Source organism: Panthera tigris, chromosome D4, assembly GCF_018350195.1.
Source record: "Panthera tigris isolate Pti1 chromosome D4, P.tigris_Pti1_mat1.1, whole genome shotgun sequence".
Classification (NCBI taxonomy): Eukaryota; Metazoa; Chordata; class Mammalia; order Carnivora; family Felidae; genus Panthera; species Panthera tigris.
Genome location: NC_056672.1, coordinates 80,944,130 through 80,965,501, shown reverse-complemented (window position 1 = coordinate 80,965,501; position 21,372 = coordinate 80,944,130). Strand labels below are relative to the sequence as shown.

Here is a 21,372-nt window from a genome sequence, read left to right as displayed (position 1 = left end):
TTCCAAACAAGAAGGAAGAAAAATAGAGACAATTGCACCAAGGAGAGTCCTGTAGAGGGAAAAAGACTTAGGATCATGAACTGTGTTAAGAGCATTGATTGCCTTACACATCTCTGTTGGGTTCTTTCCACCATGAGCACAATAAAATTAATGAGAGAAGCTAAAAGCTTTGCATTTTATTGAGTGTTTAGGAAGTTGTAATACAATGCTTTATTAATCGGCTACCTCATTAGGAAGACAAGCATTTTAAACTTCCTTGCTCTGAAAACTAGGAACTACACTATGTTTCTATAGCTCTGGGGAACTAGTTTCTGTAGAGAAACTAAAATATAGACTATCATTCATTTTTATGCAATGATTTTTAATGACACCTTAATTGCTAAAGCAACTCAATTTTATAAACATTAAAAGTAACTCAGATAAGGGGTGCCTGGGTGGCTTTGTTGAGCTTCGGACTTCGGCTCAGGTCATGGTCTTGCAGTTCGTGGGTTCAAGCCCCAGGTCGGGCTCTGTGCTAACAAACAGCTCAGAGCCTGGAGCCTGCTTCGGATTCTGTGTGTGTGTCTCTCTCCCCTGCTCATGCTCTGCCTCTCTCTGTCTCTCAAAAATAAATAAATGTTAAAAAAAATTTTTTTTTTAAGTAACTCAAATAAGATGTCAAATACACATTTCACTCTGTATTTAACAAGTATTGTCTCAGGGGCACTGGGCTAGCCCAGTCAGTGGAGTGTGTGACTCTTCATCTCAGGGTTGTGAGTTCAAGTCCTACTTGGGTGTAGAGATTACTTAAAATCATTTTTAAAAACACATTTGACAGTTCCAATATTCAGCTTGGAAGTTAAGAATTTAGAGAGTGAGAGGAGAGCTTTATGAAATTTTATTTCATACTTATAGCCCCTGGGAGTATAGGGATCACAAATAGGAAGGACTATTGAAAGGAGGGTGTATGGAGCAAAAAGTAACATTGGTCACCTGAGTACACAGTTTTTGAGGAGATCTCTGGGTCAGTGGGTCAGTGGATGACATAAGAACAAGAATAGGGGACTGTCACTTTGGAGAATAAGATTTCCTTTCTGAGAAATTGCCCCATGGCTCCTTTTGTATCTCTATTCCTCAGGCTGTAGATGAAGGGGTTCAGCATGGGGGTGACCACTATGTACATCACTGAAGCAATTATGTCTTTGTCATTGGAGTTGCTTGATGATGGGAAAAAGTGCAGTACCATGATTGTCCCACAGAACAGAAATACCACAGAGAGGTGGGAGCCACAGGTGGCCAAAGCTTTATATATCCCCTTGATCGAGGGAAACCTCAGGATGGTGGCCCCAATGCGACCATAAGAGACTAGAGCACCAATAAATGACAGGGTAATGACCAATCCCCCAACAGGGAAGATAAAAACTTCATTGAGGGAAGTGTCTGAGCAGGAGAGTTTAAGCAGGGCAGCAAGGTCACAGAAGAAGTGGGAGATGGTGTTGTCAGTACAAAAGGACAGTTGAGCCAGGAGGATGGTGTGGGACAGGGCACTTGTACAGGAGAGGGAACCAGGATCCAGCCAGAATAAATATACACAGATTCTCCCTCATGATGGTGGTGTAGTGTAAAGGGTGGCAAATGGCCATGTACCTGTCATATGCCATCACTGCAAGAAGAAGGTTATCAATACAGCCAAAAAATATGGAAAAAAATATATCTGTGTTACACAGCTTGCATAGGGGATGGACTGATCCCAAGTATGCATGTTTATCAGCATCTTGGGGATGGTGACAGATCAGAAGGAGACATCAGTGAAGGCCAAGTGGCTGAGGAAGAAGTACATGGGGGTGTGGAGGCGAGAGTCCACCCTGATGAGCAGGATGATAAGCAGGTTCCCCAGCACCATGATCAGGTACATGCCCAGGAACAGGGTGAAGAACATGGCCTGCTGCTCTGGCTGGATGGGGAGCCCCAGGAGAAGGAACTCAGACATGCTGCTCTGGTTCTCCCTCCTTATGCTGCTTTCTGTCTGCTTAGATTGAAGGAATATAGGGAATGTTCCAGATGATAAATAGCAATAGTGGCAATCATAGCAGGCAATCATAGCAGGGTTATTTACTTTCTACTGAGGAATTTCTCAAGGTATTTCCCACATGCTATGGCCTGAATCCCCACCCTCCCCATCAGAGCTCCAATGACCAAGAAAATTCCCAACAATGTAAACCAGGGGAAATTTTTTTCTTCATCTAACAATGTGTTGGACACCATATTCTTCCCTGGAGAAAAAAGAAAGAGAACTCACATTCTAAAGAGTAGCCTGTTCAAGGGGCACCTGGGTGGCTTAGTCGGTTGAGTGTCCAACTTGGGCTCAGGTCATGATCTCACAGCTCATGAGTTCAAGCCCCGAGTCAGGCTCTGTGGTGACAGCTCAGAGCCTGGAGCCTGCTTCAGATTCTGTGTCTCCCTCTCTCTCTCTCTACCCCTCCACTGCTCACACTGTCTCTCTCTCTCTCTCTCTCTCTCTCTCTCTCTCTCAAAAATAAATAAACATTAATTTTTTAAAAAAAAAAAGAGTAGCCTGTTCAAGCACAGGTTCAGAGCAGTGTATCTGTGACTAGACTTCTGGTAAGTTCTGGCCCCATGCCTTTCTAGCTAGTCTCCACAGCTTACTCTCTCTTAGCCTCAGTTCGCACCTCTGCAGGGTAAGTATAGCATGCCTACACATAAGGTTTGCAGAAGAATTAAGTGACTCAGTGAGAGTTAGAATATTAGAACAGAATTCTTCATATAGTAAACACACAGATGTGTCATCTGACATCTTCATTCCAGCGTAGGTGTCCAAATAAATCCTGGGTTGATCTTTAGAAACCCAATATACCAGAAATGTGAGGTGGGCACTAGCAAGAAACAGGTAGCTGCTCTAAAAGTTGTGTTAACCTATGTGAGCTCTCACCTTCCCAAGGAAACTGCACAGACACACCTCCTAAAGCCTGGGGTTAATTTCCCAATGGAATTTAGCTTGCCATATTTTATTTAATTTGAGAAAAATAAATTATACTTCACCCATTTCTATATTTGTCCATTTCTCTGCTTCTATCTTCAGCAAATCAAACTGGCTCAGATCTAAGTATTCACATGTAGTAAAGCATGTGAATATTTGTCCTGGGGCCTGAGAGCTAGTAGATGCTATGATTGGTGATGCCTGTTAGAATTAATATTGACCTGATTGACATGACTATTTTCCATTAGTGATCTTAATGTAATTGCAACTTATTGAACAAGTATTCTAATATATGCCAGACAAAACAAAGGGATTTTTGCACATACATATTGCATACATATGTGTGATTGCTGCATCTAGTGTATGTGTGTGCATGTGCATGTGTGCTAAAGTTAAGAAATGTTAAGAAACCAGCCCGTGGTCACACAGCCAGGAACTGCTGGAGTCACCATTCTTTATTCATTTCTTTAATTTTCTGCTGCTATTGAACATACTCTTCCTCCCCTTCTGTAATTGAGCAGAAGAGCTCAGTTTGAGCTCAAATTTCAGTGAGACACTTTGAGACACATTTCAGTGTTTGAAAGAGGAATTCTGTGCTCTGTATTACCTCAACCACCAGCTCAGATGTCTGCCATCACTCATTCCTGCAGCCATCTATGTTCCTACAGCCTACATCTTACAAATGCCTTTCACATACTGTCAATAGTATGCAATCAATATCTATTGTGTCTGAAAAGGAGAGAGCACAGTGACTTTTTCCTTCCATTCTCCTAACATGAGAAGTGAAGTCACTTCTACACATACACTCTGTAGTCTATGTGGTGGTGGGACTTGATCTCAGAAGCAAGTCTTTGGATGCTCTTGTCACTAGAGGCAGACACTTCCCATTGCTGTGAGGGACAGTGGCCAATAGAGTTCAAATACCCACACTCCTGGAGAAGGAAACTGGCATTAACACACAGGGCTCCATATCTAGTAGTAGATTCTTTTTCCAGGCCAGGGGGATTCTCAGGGACACTAGGACATTGGGAGGAAGGAGGTGGCCTTACTCCCCTACTGAGGACTGGCTGCTTATTGACAGTTGCTGGGTGGGACTAGAGTCAAGACCTCTGCCTTCTCTGGGGTGGACTGCAGAGGGAGCCAGAAATCCTGATGCAGGAATGGTGCCAAGACATCAGGGGCAAGCCAGTAGGAAGGGAACCTTCACCTGTGTATAAATATCACTGTGACCTATACTCAGCAGTGAAGCTGTAACCTAAGGTTTGAGAGAGGATCCTTGCACAGGCTTGCTGTTACAACTGTCACAACATATTCTCCTGCCTTAGAGTTACCTGAATGTAGTCAGTTCAGTCAGCCTCCATTGGGGGAATAATTACACAGCAGGCTACTGTTTACTGGGTGCTCACTATGTGCCTGAAATGGATAAAACTGTTGTAAATGATATCCTGCAAATGCTATTATTATCCTCATTTATTTTTAAGGCTGCTGGCCTCAGATCAAATGTCAGGTTGCAAAATTGTTGTGTGGCAACCACCAGATTCTGAGGACACCAGAACCTGAACACTTACCCAGACTACCCTGCTCCCAAAATTTAAATATGGACAATGCTAAAGTCTGGAATGAGAAATATCTAGGGCTATGGGTCCATTATCGGAACACTCAACTCACATAGTCTGATGAACCCAGTGGGGCTTAAGGAAGATCCAATTTAAAAGTGCTTTGCTGGGTTCTGGTCTGAATCAAAGGGAACATCAGAAAGTTAGACTGTTCCTTTCAAAGGCATGCACATGCACGCGCACACACACACACACACACACACACACACACACACACTGCTTTGTTAGAGTTGTAAGCCCTCACTTTTCTTTCATCCCTTCTGGGTGAGTTTAGTAGGGGTGCAAGTGTGTAAAACTCATAATAAAGACACCTCTATACCTATAGTCAATCTCTCTCTCTTTCCTTCACACGCATACACACTCCAACACACATATTGTTGGATGATTTGCTATTCTCTCCTACATGTCTAGATTCATGCCTTCGATGTAAATAATTAAGGTACAAATATATTTCACACAAAGTTCATAAATAAACACACAGTCATATATGAAAAACACAATGCACAGAATCATACAAAGAACTAACAAACAACATATAATTGAGATGCAAACACATAGGTACTCCCAGACAGTCACAGATATTCAAATCACAACACACAGAATCACACAAAAAATACACAGATAACATAGATGTAATCTTTAAAGTACACACATTGCTCAAAGGAGATTTCTAGCCTTGCCTGATTAATGCACATTCCAGGTGGAAATTTTCTGTGTGTGCCAGTGACACACAAGTATAGAAATACACAGAACACATGCACTTAGTCTCATATTCACATACATACCTATTTACAGGTGCAGAATCCTGGCCCCTTCAGTCCCCTCAGTAAGCTCAAATATCTTCTGTTCTGGGCTGTTACCTTAGTCCTCACTTTCGGTCCGAGAGACCCAGGGATCAAAAGACAAGATGCACCCTCTCTAGTCTGAGGACCTTCACAGACTTGCATGTCTATTTACTAGCCACAAAACAGTGGGCAGAGGTTTTTATTTTACAGCAGACATAAAACACAGGGGGAAAGACACCCAGGATCTTCAATAAAGAAACAGTCATCATAAGTTAATTGAAAAGATTCCTGTAGCCTCTTGGGGAGAAACCTGTGCAGGGGCCAGGGGGGCTGAACCCCTGGAGTATTAGGGACAATGTCTCTGATGTAGGTGACACTCTAGGCTCCCTTCTGTTTGGTTTAGTGGTTCTCTTTGGCAGGAGGAACCAAAATCATTCTGGGCATTGTAAGTATCCACAGTGATGGTCTGTCCCTATATCACAGAGCAAGACTTCTATGCAAGCCTCCTCCGAAGCTCACAGACCCCCTAATTACCTGGAGAAGCTCTGTAGGGCAGGGGATGCGCCTTGCTCAGAAGGTAGAAGAATGAACGATGGACATCCATGGGGTTTTGACAAAGAGACTCCTAGAACAGAGTTTGGACACTGCCACTTACTGTGAGTTCCTGAACAGTTTAATTCAGTTCTATAACATTCAGGCTTTCAGTGTTGAAGTGGGGATATTGGGGTTAGAATAGTATCTTCCTCATGAGCTTGTTGTGAGGATTGCATGAAACAATCTATTTAAAGTTCTTCTCATAGCTCTTGGTACATGTAAATGTCCATATGTATTAGGGTTTATCACCAATAATTTTTTGATCTCAGAGCACTTGAGCGTGAGGAAATTATTAAATCATTCATTCATTTGTTCTTTTTTTTGATAAATATTTATTAAAGATTTCATAAAGGTGACAATCTAGGCTATGGAGCACGGCAATAAATAAAATAGAAATACGTCATCTGGCAGAACCTAAATTTAAGGAGAGGAAGCAAACAAAAACCAAAACAAAAAAATCAATGCACAACAAAACAAACACACAAAAACCACAACAGCAAAAGCCATGACATGGTAACTGGTGGAAAGTGTCATGGAGTAAAACAAAGCAAGGAAGAGACATGAAGTACTCCAGATTTATGTATTTTTTATTTAAGTTTATTCATTCATTTATGTTTAATAATCTCTACACCCATTGTGGGGCTTGAACTCACAACCCCGAGATCAAGAGTCATGCTCTTTTGGCTGAGCCAGCCAAGTACTCCAATCCAGATTTAAATAGGGTGGTCAAAGTAGGTGTCCAGGGAAGGTGAGATATGATTTAAAAATTTTTAATTGTTTTCTTTTTGTTAACATTTATTTATTTTTGAGAGACAGAACATGAGCAGGGGAGGAGTGAAGAGAGAGGGAGACACAAAATCCAAAGCAGGCTCCATGCTCTGAGCCATGAGTACAGAGCCTGATGCCAGGCTCGAACTCACCAACCGTGAGATCATGAGCCAAAGTCAGATGCTTAATGGACTGAGCCACCCAGGTGCCCCTGATTTAAAAAATAGTTGATTAGAATGGGAATATTTCTATTAAACTTCTATTATCTGAAGAGGAAACCTCAGACTCCAGCAAAGAATTTATTAAATCTACAGAAAACTGACTCTTAATACAAAATCTACATTTTGCCCTATTATTCTCAATGTCAACTCATGGTTATAGCTTCCAGCACTGTAGTTGCTGAGATGGCTGCCTCAGATTCTCTCTCTCTCTCTCTCTCTCTCTCTCTCTCTCTCTCTCTCTCTCTCGTGCATGATTTTCTAAGGTCATGCTAAAGGCTCTCTCAGTCCAGAAGCTTCCTAAATCATCAATCTTGAAACACATATATCTCCCCCCAGATATGATGGGGCTCATTTACTCTACCCCCCAAAATGTGTAGGTATACCAAAGAAAGTAACGTTCAGTTGACTATTCTCTTTGCCCAGTTGTCTAGCATGTATGTCTGGACACATAGAAGGGATACAATAACCATTGAAGTTGGCATATCAGCTCCCTTCCTATAGACAAGAGGGGAAAAACACTAAGCCAATATCCAACAGTGACAACACCAAATGTTGACAAGGTTGTGGAGCAACAGGAAGTCTCATTCATGGCTCCTGAGAGTGCAAACTGATACGGCCAGTTTGGAAGAGAGTTTCGCTGTTTCTTATAAAACTAAACATACTGTTACCATCATGTGATCTTGCAATCACACTCCTTGGTTTTTATTCAAATGAGTTGAAAACTTATATCCACACAAAACCCTGAACAGATGTTTATAGAAGCTTTAGTCATAATTGCCAAAACTTAGAAGCAACCAAGATTCCCTTTAGCAGGTGAATGAATACTTGAGGGGCATCTGGAGGGAAATTCACAGGGTGTCTGTCTTGGTCCTCCCAGGATACCATGACAAAATATCACAGACTGGGTGGCTTATGAGCAACAGAAATTTAATTCTCATAGTTCTGGAGGTTGGCATATTGGGTATCTAGTTTGGGCTTTCTCCCTATTTCACAGACAACCATCTGTCTTCTCATTGTGTCTTCACATGGTGAAGGGGCAAGGGTGCTGTCTGGGATAACTTGTATAACCCCGTTCATGAGGGCTCCAACCTTATGACCTAATCACCTCCCAAAGGCTCCACCCCCAAATACCATCACACTGGGGACTAGGTTTCAACATATCAATTTTCTATAGCATATACTAATTAAGCAGTGGATTAGAACAATTCCTTCTGAGCATTTCACTTTATTTCAGTTGTTTTGGATGATTTCTCATTTCATGTTAAACTAGATAATACTGCTACCAAGATGACTGACCTCTTTTTTCTTTTCTCTGAATTTTTTGATATGTTTCTAAAGGCCATTTTCTACACATTTCAAACACAATAAATTTTAGAGTTTTTTCACTTATTTCTTGGTGTTATTTCAACCTTAAGGTTTTTTTTCTTTGACTTCTGGATTCTGGCTTCCTGTTAGGTTAAGCCATGTGAAACCTGAAATCAAGTTTCCCTCCTCCCTGCCAGGCTAGAGCTCCATTCGCCTACATTCTTCTACAAATGACTAGCTCATTCCAGGGGACTCTTGTTCAGTTAGAACACTCATGGCATGTGTAACAGTGCTTTTGCTTGTTCACCATTTTGTTCAGAACCGTGGATGGTAACTGCTTCTCATCATCTGAGTGTCTAATCATTTGCTGACAGGACTCTACCTAATAAAGTAATTGATACCAGGCTTTGCCCTTGATGCAGACTCTTTAAATAGAATCCTGGGACCTGGGATGGAGTTGCTCATATATTTGAAGAACAATGTATCACTTTCATGACAACAGAGGCGATAGAACACTGCTAATCTTTGGGATATAATAGCATTCTGAATGTTCAAATTATCACTGGTTGTAGCTGGATATGGAATAGAGATGGAGGGGAAAGCATTAGAGGATCAAGTGACCATGGTACAGAGGCACTAAGACAACAATAGTCACAATGTTTATGGGGTGGGATAGCTGATGCTGACTGTCGAATTAGTACACACAAAACAAGCAAAAAAACTAAAGCTTTAAGGACAAGCATCAGGGTGCCTCTAGGGCACCATAAATAGAAACTTTTCTCTTTATCTCATGTATTCACAGGTGGCCATGGCTGAGAATCAGACCAAAACCATGTTGTAAAGGATCATAATATTAAAATATGAATTACATGCTGACACCAGCAGTTTTCTTATGCTAATACAAAGGCCTTGGTTGGGAATAAATAGAAGGAAAAATATTAATTATTGTCCCATAAAAATCTTGGAAGAAAGCTTTTTAAGCTATTTCATGTTATCATGAAATACAGTGTTTTCTTTAGTTTTTTTTAAATAGATATTCTTTGTCAAGTTTGGTTCTATTTTATAAGGGTTTTTATTACAAACAGGTGCTGAATATATTGAACACATTTTTGCATTTGTTGAGATAATTACATAACTGTAATAGCTTGTGTTTTTTTGGTGAATTACATTGATTATTTTCCCTAATGTTTAATCATTCTTACATATTTAGAATGCATCCCACTCGATCATGTTATAGTACTCTTTTTATGTATCTCTAGATTTCTTTTTCTAATATTTTTTCATGACATTTGCATCCATGTTCAAGGAGAGGTTTGTCTGTAATTTTCCTTTTTTTCCTTTGCCAGGTTTGGTATCAAAGTGATGTTATAAAACAAGTTGGGATGTATGCTCTATTTCGATTAAAAACTATCACTATTGTTATTTTCTCTTTAAATATTTGGAAATTTTCCCAGTGCAGCCATCTAGGCTTAGAGATTCTTTGTGAAAAGCATTTTAATAATAAACTTAATTCCCTTAAGATATCAGTGTTCCCATTTTCAATGTTTTCTGTCAGTTTTAATAAGTGGTATCCTCAAGGATTTTTCTATTTGATCTAAATCTTCAAATGCCCTAGTGCAAAGTGGTCCATAAGAAACTCTTACCATCCTTTCAATATTTGAGCATCTATAATAATGCTTCCTGTTTTGTTCCTTATATTTATATATTTCCTTTTTATCTTTAAAAGTTTTACTGAGATATAAGTGACATAACATTGTGTTAGTTTCAGATGTATAATATGATGATTGTTATTTGTATATACTGAAAAAGATCACCATACTAGATCTAGTTAACATTCATCACCACACATAATTATAATTTTTTCTAGTTATGACAACATTTAAGATCAACTCTCTTAGTAATTTTCAAATATGCAATACAGTATTGTTATTAATTATGTCACCATGCTGTATGTTACATTCCCAGGACTTATTTGTTTTATAACTGGAAGTTTGTACCTTTTGATTCCTTCACCCATTTTGCCAACATCCCACCCACCACCTCTGGCAAGACACCAGTCTGTTCTTTCTCTATGAGTTCAGGGTTTGGGGATTTGGGGAGCGGGGGAGTTACACATATACATAAGATCATACAATATTTGTCTTTCTTTGTCTGACTTATTTCACTTAGCATAATACCCTCAAATTCCATCCATGTTGTCACAAATGGCAAAATTTCCTTCTTTTATGACTGAATAATATTCCATTGTATGTATATATTTTCCATTGTGTGTGTGTGTGTGTGTGTGTGTGTGTGTGTGTATCCATTCATCCGTTGGTGGACACTTAGGTTTCTTCTACATCTTGGCAACTGTAAATAATGCTGCAATAAACATAGGAGTGCAGATATCTTTTCAAGTTCATGCTGTTGTTTCCTTTGGATAAATACCCAGAAGTGGAATTGGTGGATCATATGGTATTTCTATTTTTAGCTTTTTGAGAAAACTTTCTGCTGTTTTCCATAGTGGCTGCACTAATTTACATTCCCACCAACATTGTACAAGAGTTCCCCTTTTGTCCACATTGTATCCAATATTTGTCATTCTTTGTGTTTTTGATAATAGCCATACCAAACGGTAAGTTATTCTTTAATTCAATACTTTATTTTTTGATTTTAGAAAGAAAAAATATATTCCAATTGAATTAGTAACTAGAACTATAGTCTACTAAAGATATGATTCAAAGTGACTCTGAAAAACTATGGGTTTTTTTCCTAATTAATCATCATATCAAATAATCTGATAAAATACATCCCTCTCTGTGTTTGTGTGGTTTTGATTTCCATTTTCCTGATGATTAATGATGAACTTGTCGACAACCTGAATATCTTCTTTAGAAAAAATATCTATTCAAATCCTCTGCCCTTTTTGTAATTGGATTGTTTGCTTTTTTGCTATTGAGTTGTATGAGTTCTTAATATATTTTTGGATATTAACACCTTATCAGACGTATACTTTGCAAATATGTTCTCCCATTCAGTAGGTTGCCTTATTGATGTGTTGATGGTTTCCTTTGCTGTGCACATGCTTTTTAGTTTGATATAGTCCTACTTGTGTATTCTTGTGTTTGTTTCTTCACTTTTAGTGTCAGATCTAAAAAAGATCACCACCAAGACCAATGTCTAGGAGCTTACCACCAGGAGTTTTATGGATTCACATCTTATGTTTAAGTCTTGAATCTATTTGAGTTAGTTCTTGTGTATGCTATAAGATAGAGATCCAGTTTCACTCTTTTGCATGTAGCTATCTGGTTTTCCCAACACTGTTTACTGAAAAGACTGTCCTTTCCCCATTGTTTATTCTTGGCTCCTTTGCCATAAACCAACTGACCATATTTGCCTGGGTTAGTTTCCAGGCTCTCTATTCTGTTCCATTGACCTATGTGTCTGTTTTTATGCCAACAATAGCTTTGTAACATAGTTTGAAATTGGGAGGTGTCATGCTTCCAGGTTTGTTCTTCTTTCTCAAGATTGTGTTGGCTATTCAAGGTCTTTTGTGATTCCATACAAATTTTAGGATTCTTTGTTCTAGTTCTGTGAAAAATGCCATCGGGACTGCATTGAATCTATTTAATGCCTTGGATAGTATGGACATTTTAACAATATTGATTCTTCCAATCCATGAGCATGAACTATCTTTCCATTTATTTATGTCTTCTTAAATTTCTTTCATCAGTGTCATAGTTTTCAGTGTACAAGCCTTTCACCTTCTTGCTTAAATTTATTCCTAGAACTTTTGTTCTTTTTGATGCAATTGTAAAGGGGATTTTAAAAAATGTTCTCTTTTTGATCATTTGGTATTAGTGTATAGAAACACAACGTATTTTTTTGTATATTGATTTTATATCATGCAACCTTACTGAATTCATTTATTAGTTCTAATAATGGAGATAATAGTTCAATAATTTGGTGGAGTCTTTAGGGTTTTTATATATAATATCATGCCATCTGCAAATAGTGACAGTTTTACTTTTTCCCTTTCAGTCTGAATGCCTTTACCTTTGCCTGATTGCTCTGGCTGGGGCTTTCAATACCATAAAAGTGGTGAGAGTGGACATCTTTGTCTTGTTCCTAGTCCTAAAGGAAAAGCTTTCATGTTTTTACAATTGTGTATGATGTTAGCTGTAAGCTTATAAATATTGCCTTTATTATGTTGAGGTACATTTTCTCTATACCCACTTCATTGAGAATTTTTATCACAAATGAATGTTGAATTTTGTCAAATGCTTTTTCTGCATCTATTGAGATGATCATATGATATTTAGCCCTTATTTTATTAATGTGGTGTGTCACATTGATTGATTTGCAGGTGTTGTCTCATTCTTGTTTCCCTGGAATAAATCCCACTTCAATCATGGTGTATCATCCATTTAATGCATTGTTGAGTTCACTTTGCTAATATTTTGTTTAGGGTAGATATGTTTATGGCATAGATTGTAGTGATGATTTCATGATTGTCTACTTACCTCAACAATTTGTACACATGAAATATGTACAGCTTTTTGTATGACAATCATACCTCAAAAAAGTGGCTTTCTAAAAAATGTGAAAAGCTATGATGAAGCACATCATAATCAAATTACTTGAAAACCAGTGATAAAAAGAAAATCTTGAGAGCAGACTCAGAGGAAAAAATACATTTTGAAGAAGGGCAAGAAAAACAGCAAATTTCTCATTGAAAGTATTTCAAACCATAAGACAATGAATCAACATCCTTAAAACTACTAAAAGAAAAAACTGTTAACTTTGAAGTTTTTACTAGTGAAAATAACTTTTTTTAAATACGAAATTTATTGTCAAATTGGTTTCCATACAACACCCAGTGCTCATCCCAACAAGTGCCCTCCTCAATACCCATCACCCACCCTCCCCTCCCTCCAACCCCCCATCAATCCTCAGTTCTCAGTTTTTAAGAGTTTCTTATGTTTTGGCTCCCTCCCTCTCTAACCTCTTTTTTTTCCCTTCCCCTCTCCCATGGTCTTCTGTTAAGTTTCTCAGGATCCACACAAGAGTGAAAACATATGGTATCTGTCTTTCTCCGTATGACTAATTTCACTTAGCATCACACTCTCCAGTTCCATCCACGTTGCTACAAAAGGCCATATTTCATTCTTTCTCATTGCCACGTAGTATTCCATTGTGTATATAAACCACAATTTCTTTATCCATTCATCAGTTGATGGACATTTAGGTTCTTTCCATAACTTGGCTATTGTTGAAAGTGCTGCTATATACATTGGGGTACAAGTGCCCCTATGCATCAGCACTCCTGTATTCCTTGGATAAATTCCTAGCAGTGCTATTGGTGGGTCATAGGGTAGATCTATTTTTAGTTTTTTGAGGAACCTCCACACTCTTTTCCAGAGTGGCTGCACCAGTTTGCATTCCCACCAACAGTGCAAGAAGGTTCCCATTTCTCCACATGCTCTCCAACATCTATAGTCTCCTGATTTGTTCATTTTAGCCACTCTCACTGGCATAAGGTGATATCTAGTGTGGTTTTGATTGTATTTCCCTGATGAGGAGGGACGTTGAGCATCTTTTCATGTGCCTATTGGCCATCTGGATATCTTCTTTAGAGAAGTGTCTATTCATGTCTTCTGCCCATTTCTTCACTGGGTTATTTGTTTTTCAGGTGTGGAGTTTGGTGAGCTCTTTATAGATTTTGGATACTAGCCCTTTGTCCGATATGTCATTTGCAAATATCTTCTCCCACTCCGTCGGTTGCCTTTTAGTTTGTTAATTGTTTCCTTTGCAGTTGAGAAGCCTTTTATCTTGATGAGGTCCCAATAGTTCATTTTTGCTTTTAATTCCCTTGCCTTTGGAGATGTGTCAAGAAATTGTGTGGCTGAAGTCAAAGAGGTTTTTTTCCTGCTTTCTCCTCTAGGGTTTTGATGGTTTCCTGCCTCACATTCAAGTCCTTTATCCATTTTGAGTTTATTTTTGTGAATGGTGTAAGACAGTGGTCTATCTTCATCCTTCTGCATGTTGCTGTCCAGTTCTCCCAGCACCATTTGTTAAAGAGACTGTCTTTTTTCCATTGGATATTCTTTCTTGCTTTGTCAAAGATTAGTTGGCCATACTTTTGTGGGTCCAATTCTGGAGTCTCTATTCTATTCCATTGGTCTATGTGTCTGTTTTTGTGCCAATACAATGCTGTCTTGATGATTACAACTTTGTAGTAGAGGCTAAAGTCTGGGATTGTGATGCTTCCTGCTTTGGTCTTCTTCTTCAAAATTACTTTGTCTTTTCAGGGTCTTTTGTGGTTCCATACAAATTTAGGTTTGCTTGTTCTAGCTTCAAGAAGAATGCTGGTGCAATTTTGATTGGGATTGCATTGAATGTGTAGATAGCTTTGGATAGTATTGACATTTTGACAATATTTATTCTTCCAACCCATGAGCATGGAATGTTTTTCCATTTCTTTGTATCTTCTTCAATTTCCTTCATAAGCTTTCTATAGTTTCCAGCATACAAATCTTTTACATCTTTGGTTAGGTTTATTCCTAGGTATTTTATGCTTCTTGGTGCAGTTGTGAATGGGATCAGTTTCTTTATTTGTCTTTCTGTTGCTTCATTATTAGTGTATAAGAATGCAACTGATTTCTGTACATTGATTTTGTATCCTGCGACTTTGCTGAATTCATGTATCAGTTCTAGCAGACTTTTAGTGGAGTCTATCAGGTTTTCCCTGTATAATGTCAAGTCATCTGCAAAAAGTGAAAGCTTGACTTCATCTTTGCCAATTTTGATGTTTTTGATTTCCTTTTGTTGTCTGATTGCTGATGCTAGGACTTCCAACACTATGTTAAACAACAGCGGTGAGAGTGGACATCCCTGTCATGTTCCTGATGTCAGGGGGAAAGTTCTCAGTTTTTCCCCATTGAGGATGATATTAGCTGTGCGCTTTTCATAAATGGCTTTTATGATGTTTAAGTATGTTCCTTCTATCCCGACTTTCTCAAGGGTTTTTATTAAGAAAGATGATGAATTTTGTCAAATGCTTTTTCTGCATCGATTGACAGGATCATATGGTTCTTCTCTTTTATTAATGTGATGTATCACGTTGATTGATTTGTGAATGTTGAACCAGCCCTGCATCCCAGGAATGAATCCCACTTGATTATGGTGAATAATTCTTTTGATATGCTGTTGATTTTGATTTGTTAGTATCTTGTTGAGAATTTTTGCATCCATATTCATCAGGGATATTGGCCTGTAGTTCTCTTTTTTGATGGGTCTCTGTCTGATTTGGAAATCAAAGTAATGCTGGCTTCATAGAATGAGTGTGGAAGTTTTCCATCCCTTTCTATTTTTTGGAAAGCTTGAGAAGGATAGGTATTATCTCTGCTTTAAATGTCTGGTAGAACTCCCCAGTGAATTCATCTGGTCCTGGACTCTTATTTCTTGGCAGATTTTTGATAACTGATTCAATTTCCTCACTGGTTATGGGTCTATTCAAGTTTTCTGTTTCTTCCTGTTTGAGTTTTGGGAGTGGGTGGTTGCTTAGGAATTGGTCCATTTCTTCCAGGTTGTCCAGTTTGTTGGTATATAATTTTTCATAGTATTCCCTGATAATTGCTTGTATTTCTGAGGGATTGGTTGTAATAATTCCGTTTTCATTCATGATTCTATCTATTTGGGTCATCTCCCTTTTCTTTTTGAGAAGCCTGGCTAGAGGCTTATCAATTTTGTTTATTTTTCAAAAAACCACCTCTTGGTTTCATTGATCTGCTCTCTAGTTTTTGTAGATTCTATGTTGTTTATTTCTCTCTGATCTTTATTATTTCTCTTCTTCTGCTGGGTTTGGGGTGTCTTTGCTGTTCTGCTTCTATTTCCTTTAGGTGTGCTGTCAGATTTTGTATTTGGGATTTTTCCTGTTTCTTGAGATAGGCCTGGAGTGCAATGTATTTTCCTCTCAGGACTGCCTTCACTGCCTCCCAAAGCATTTGGATTGTTGTATTTTCATCCTCATTTGTTTCCATATATTTTTAAATTTCTTCTCTAATTGCCTGGTTGACCCACTCATTCTTTAGTAGGGTGTTCTTTAACCTCCATGGTTTTGGAGGTTTTCCAGACTTTTTCCTGTGGTTGATTTCAAGTTTCATAGCATTGTGATCTGAAAGTGTGCATGGTATGATCTCAATTCTTGTATACTTCTGAAGGGCTGTTTTGTGACTCAGTATGTGATCTATCTTGGAGAATGTTCCATGTGCACTCGAGAAGAAAGTATACTCCATTGCTTTGGGATGCAGAGTTCTAAATATTTCTGTCAAGTCCATCTGATCCAATATATCATTCAGGGCCCTTGTTTCTTTATTGACCCTGTGTCTAGATGATCCATCCATTGCTTTAAGTGGGGTATTAAAGTCCCCTGCAGTTACCACATTCTTATCAATAAGGTTGCTTATGTTTGTGATTAATTGTTTTATATATTTGGGGGCTCCTGTATTTGGCGCATAGACATTTATAATTGTTAGCTCTTCCTGATGGATAGACCCTGTAATTATTATATAATGCCCTTCTTCATCTCTTGTTACAACCTTTAATTGAAAGTTTAGTTTGTCTGATATAAGTATGGCTACTCCAGCTTTCTTTTGACTTCCAGTAGCATGATAGATAGTTCTCCATCCCCTCACTTTCAATCTGAAGGTGTCCTCAGGTCTAAAATGAGACTCTTGTAGACAGCAAATAGATTGGTGTTTTGGTTGGAGCATTTAGCCCATTTACATTCAGTGTCGTTATAGAAAGATATGGGTTTAGAGTCATTGTGATGTCTGTAGGTTTCATGCTTGTAGTGATGTCTCTGGTACTTTGTGGTCCTTGCAACATTTCACTCACAGAATCCCCCTTAGGATCTCTTGTAGGGCTGGTTTAGTGGTGATGAATTCCTCCAGTTTTTGTTTGTATGGGAAAACCTTTATCTCTCCTTCTATTCTGAATGACAGACTTGTTGGATAAAGGAATCTTGGATGCATATTTTTTCTGTTCATCACATTGAAGATTTCCTGTCATTCCTTTCTGGCCTGCCAAGTTTCAGTAGATAGATCCATCACTAGTCCTATCGGTCTCTCTTTATATGTTAGAGTGTGTTGATCCCTAGCTACTTTCAGAATTTTCTCTTTATCCTTGTATTTTGCCAGTTTCATGATGATATATCATGTAGAAGATCAATTCAAGTTACATCTGAAGAGAGTTCTCTGTTCCTCTTGGGTTTCAATGCTTTTTTCCCTCCCCAAATCAGGGAAGTTCTCAGCTATGATTTGTTCAAGTACTCTTTCTGCCCCTTTCTCTCTCTCTTCCTCTTCTGGAATTCCTATGATATGGATATTGTTCCATTTGATTGCATCACTTAGTTCTCTAATTCTCCCCTCATACTCCTGGATATTTTATCTCTTTTTCTCAGCTTCCTCTTTTTCCATAATTTTATCTTCTAATTCACCTATTCTCTCCTCTGCCTTCAATCCATGCTATGGCCGCCTCCCTTTTATTTTGCACCTCATTTATAGCATTTAGCTCCTCATGACTACTTCTTAGTCCCTTGATCTCTGTAGCAATAGATTCTCTGCTATCCTCTAAGCTTTTTTCAAGCCCAGTGATTAATTTTATGACTATTCTAAATTCTTGACCCATTATATTGCTTAAGTCATTTTTGATCAATTCGTTAGTTGTTGCTGCTTCCTGGAGTTTCTTTTGAGGAGAATTCTTCTGTTTCATCATTTAGGATAGTCCCTGTGGTAGCTCTAAACTACAGGGCACTTCCCTGTGCTGTCTGGAGAAACTTGTGTTGGTGGGTGGGGCTGCAGTCAGACCTGATGTCTGCCCCTAGCCCACCACTGGGGCCACAGTCAGACTGGTGTGTACCTTATCTTCCCCTCTCCCAGGGGCAGGACTCACTGTGGAGTGGTGTGGCCCCTATCTGGGCTACTTGCACACTGCTAGGCTTGTGGTGCTACTTCGATGGGATCTGGCCAAGGTCGTATTAGCTGAGGTGGGTATCCAAGGTGCACAGGGGCAGGAGGGGCAGGCTTAGCTCGCTCTGCCATAGGTGGTCCCCTGCGGGAGGGGCCCTGCAGCATGGGGAAGGAGGCAGGCAGACCCGTTGGAGGGATGGATCCACAGAAGTACAGCGTTGGGTGTTTGCGCCGTGCAAGCAAGTTCGGTGATGGGAACTGGTTCTCTTTGGGATAATGCCTTGGGGATGGGAGAGGCAGATGGTGCTTGCCAGTGCCTTTGTTCCCTGTCGAGCTAAGCTCTGTCTTCTGGGGTTCAACAACTCTCCCTCCTGGTGTCCTGTCACCCTCCCCACTCTCCGAGCAGAGCTGTTGACTTATAACATTCCAGATGTTAAGTCCTGCTGGCTGTCAGAACTCACAGGGTCAGGCCCCTCTGCTTTTGCAAGCCAGACTCAGGGGCTCTGCCTTGCTGGGCGGGCTGCCCCTCCACCACCCCGACTCCCTCCCTCCAGTCTGTGTAGCATGCACCACCTCTCTGCCCTTCCTATCCTCTTCCATGGGCCTCTCGTCTATGCTTGGCTCCAGAGAGTCCTTTCTGCTAGTCTTCTGGAGGTTTTCTGGATTATTTAGGCAGATGTGGGTGGAATCTAAGGGATCAGCAGGATGAGGTGAACCCAGCGTCCTCCTATGCCACCATCTTTCCTAAACATCTAAGTGAAGATTTCAACACTCCTCTCTTAATAATCAGTACACAAGTAGAGAAGAATGAGTTGACTTGAACAACACTATCAACCAGATTGTCCTAATGGCCTTAGAAAATATTCTACTCAGCAATAGCAAAATACACATTCTTCTCAAGTACATAGGGAATATTTATCGAGATGGACCATATGCAGGACCACTAAACAAGTTTCATGAAGTTTAAAGGATTCAAATCATACCAAGTATGCTATCTGACAAATATGGAATTAATTTAAGAATCAGTAAAGGACATCAGAAAAAAACATCTCTAAATATTTAAAAACTAAATAACACACTTCTAAAAAAGCCATAGGTCCATCACAATTCTGGAGTTCAAGTTATATTACAAAGCTGTTGTGATCAAGACAGTATGGTACTGGCACAAAAATAGACACATTGATCAATAAAACAGAATAGAAAACCCAGAAATTAACCCACAGCTATAGGTGAGTTATTCTTCAACAAAGCAGGAAAAAATATCCAATGAAGAAAAGATAGTCTCTTCAACAAATGGTGTCGGGAAAACTAGACAACAACATGCAAAACAATGAAACTAGACCACTTTCTTATACCATACACAAAAATAAATTAAAAATTGATGAAAGACCTAAATGTGAGACAGGAAATGGTAAAATCCTAGAGAAGAACAAAGGCAGTAACATTGTTGACATCAGCTGTAATAACTTCTTACTGGACATGTCTCCTGAGGTAAGAGAAACAAAAGCAAAAATAAACTATTGGGACTTCAACAAAATAAAAATCTTCTGCACAGTGAAGGAAACAGTCAATAAAACTAAAAGGCAACCTATGGAATGGGAGAAGATATTTGGAAATGACCTATCTAATAAGGGGTTAGTATCCAAAATCTATAAAGAACTTATCAAACTCAACACCCATAAATCAAATATTCTAGTTAAGAAATGGGCAGAAGACATGAACAGAGAGTTTTCCAAAGAAGACATCAAGATGGCCAACAGACACATGAAAAGATGCTCAACATCTCTCACCATCAAGAAAATACAAATCAAAACCACAATGAGATATCACCTCACACCTGTCAGAATGGCTAAAATTAACAACACAAGAAACAAGAGGTGTTGGCAGGGATATGGAGAAAGAGGAACCCTCTTATGCTATTGTTGGGAAGGCAAACTGGCAGAACTACTCTGCAAAAGTGTGGCAGTTCCTCAAAAAGTTAATAGAACTACCCTATGACCCCAGAAATTACACTACTGTTATTTACCCAAAGGATACAAAAATACTAATTCAAAGGGATGTATGCACCCTGATGTTTATAGCAGCATTATCAACACTAGCCAAATTATGGAACCAGCCCAAATGTCCATTGACTGATGAATGTGTAAAGATGTGGTGTATAGATACAGTGGAATATTACTCAGCCATCAAAAAGAATGAAATCTTGCCATTTGCAATGACATGGTTGGAACTAAAGAGTATTATGCTAAGTGAAATAAGTCAGTCAAAGAAAGACAAGTACCATATGATTTCACTCCTGTGTGCAATTTAAGAAGCAAAACAAATGTACATGGTGGGGGGTGGGGGAGAAGGGAGGCAAACCAGGAAATAGACTCTTAACTAGAGAGAACAAACTGATGGTTACCAGAGGGGAGGCGGGCAGGAGGATGGGTTAAACAGGTGATGGGTATTAAGGAGTGCACTTGTTGCAAAGAGCACCAGGTGTTGTATGTAAGTGCTGAATCACTAAATTCTACACCTGAAACTAATATTACACTGTATGTTTAGTAGGAATTTAAATAAAAACTTGAAAAAGTATAAATAAAAGTAGAGAGAGAGAGAGATAAGTCATAGGTCAAGAAAAATTAAAGGATTTTTAGAAAACACTTTCAGTTAATACTTTCAAAATGAGAACAGAACGTATCAAAATTTGTAAGATAAACAAATAGGAATGCTTAGAGGGAAATCGATAGCACTAAATGCCTATATTAGAAAAGAATAAAGGTCTCACATCTGTCACCTAAAATTTCACCTTAAGAAACTAGAAAGAGAAGAGCAAATTAAACTCAAAGTAGGGAAATATAGAAAATAAAGTAAGAAGAAATAAAGAGAAAAGCAGAAAATAGTGAAATGAAACACAGAAAAATAATATGTAATAGCAGTAAAACCAAAAGTTGGTTATTTGAGAAAAATGATAAAATTGATAAGCCAGATGGATCAAGGGGAAAAAAAGAGAAAAGGTACCCACTACTATTATTAAGAATAAGGAAAGGTGCCTGGGTGGCTCAGTCAGTTAAGTGTCCAACTTTGGCTCAGGTCATGATCTCACAGTTTGTGGGTTCCAGCCCCATGTCAGACTCTGTGATGACAGCTCAGAGCCTGGAGTCTGCTTCAGAT

The 21,372-nt window shown here is 38.9% G+C and overlaps 1 protein-coding gene and 1 pseudogene across 1 annotated transcript in view; one reads left to right on the top strand and one right to left on the bottom strand.

Moving 5' to 3' along the window:
• Positions 1–1,012: 1,012 nt before the first annotated feature.
• On the bottom strand, positions 1,013–2,080 carry LOC107178957 (annotated as a pseudogene).
• A 3,872-nt stretch (positions 2,081–5,952) lies between these two features.
• The window catches only part of LOC102965555 (olfactory receptor 1L8-like), a 56,944-nt gene continuing 41,524 nt past the window's right edge, over positions 5,953–21,372 (top strand). Inside the window, exon 1 of the mRNA XM_042964575.1 lies at positions 5,953–6,034. The gene's annotated coding sequence lies outside the window, so the exon portion shown is untranslated. The remainder of the gene's footprint in view (positions 6,035–21,372) is intronic.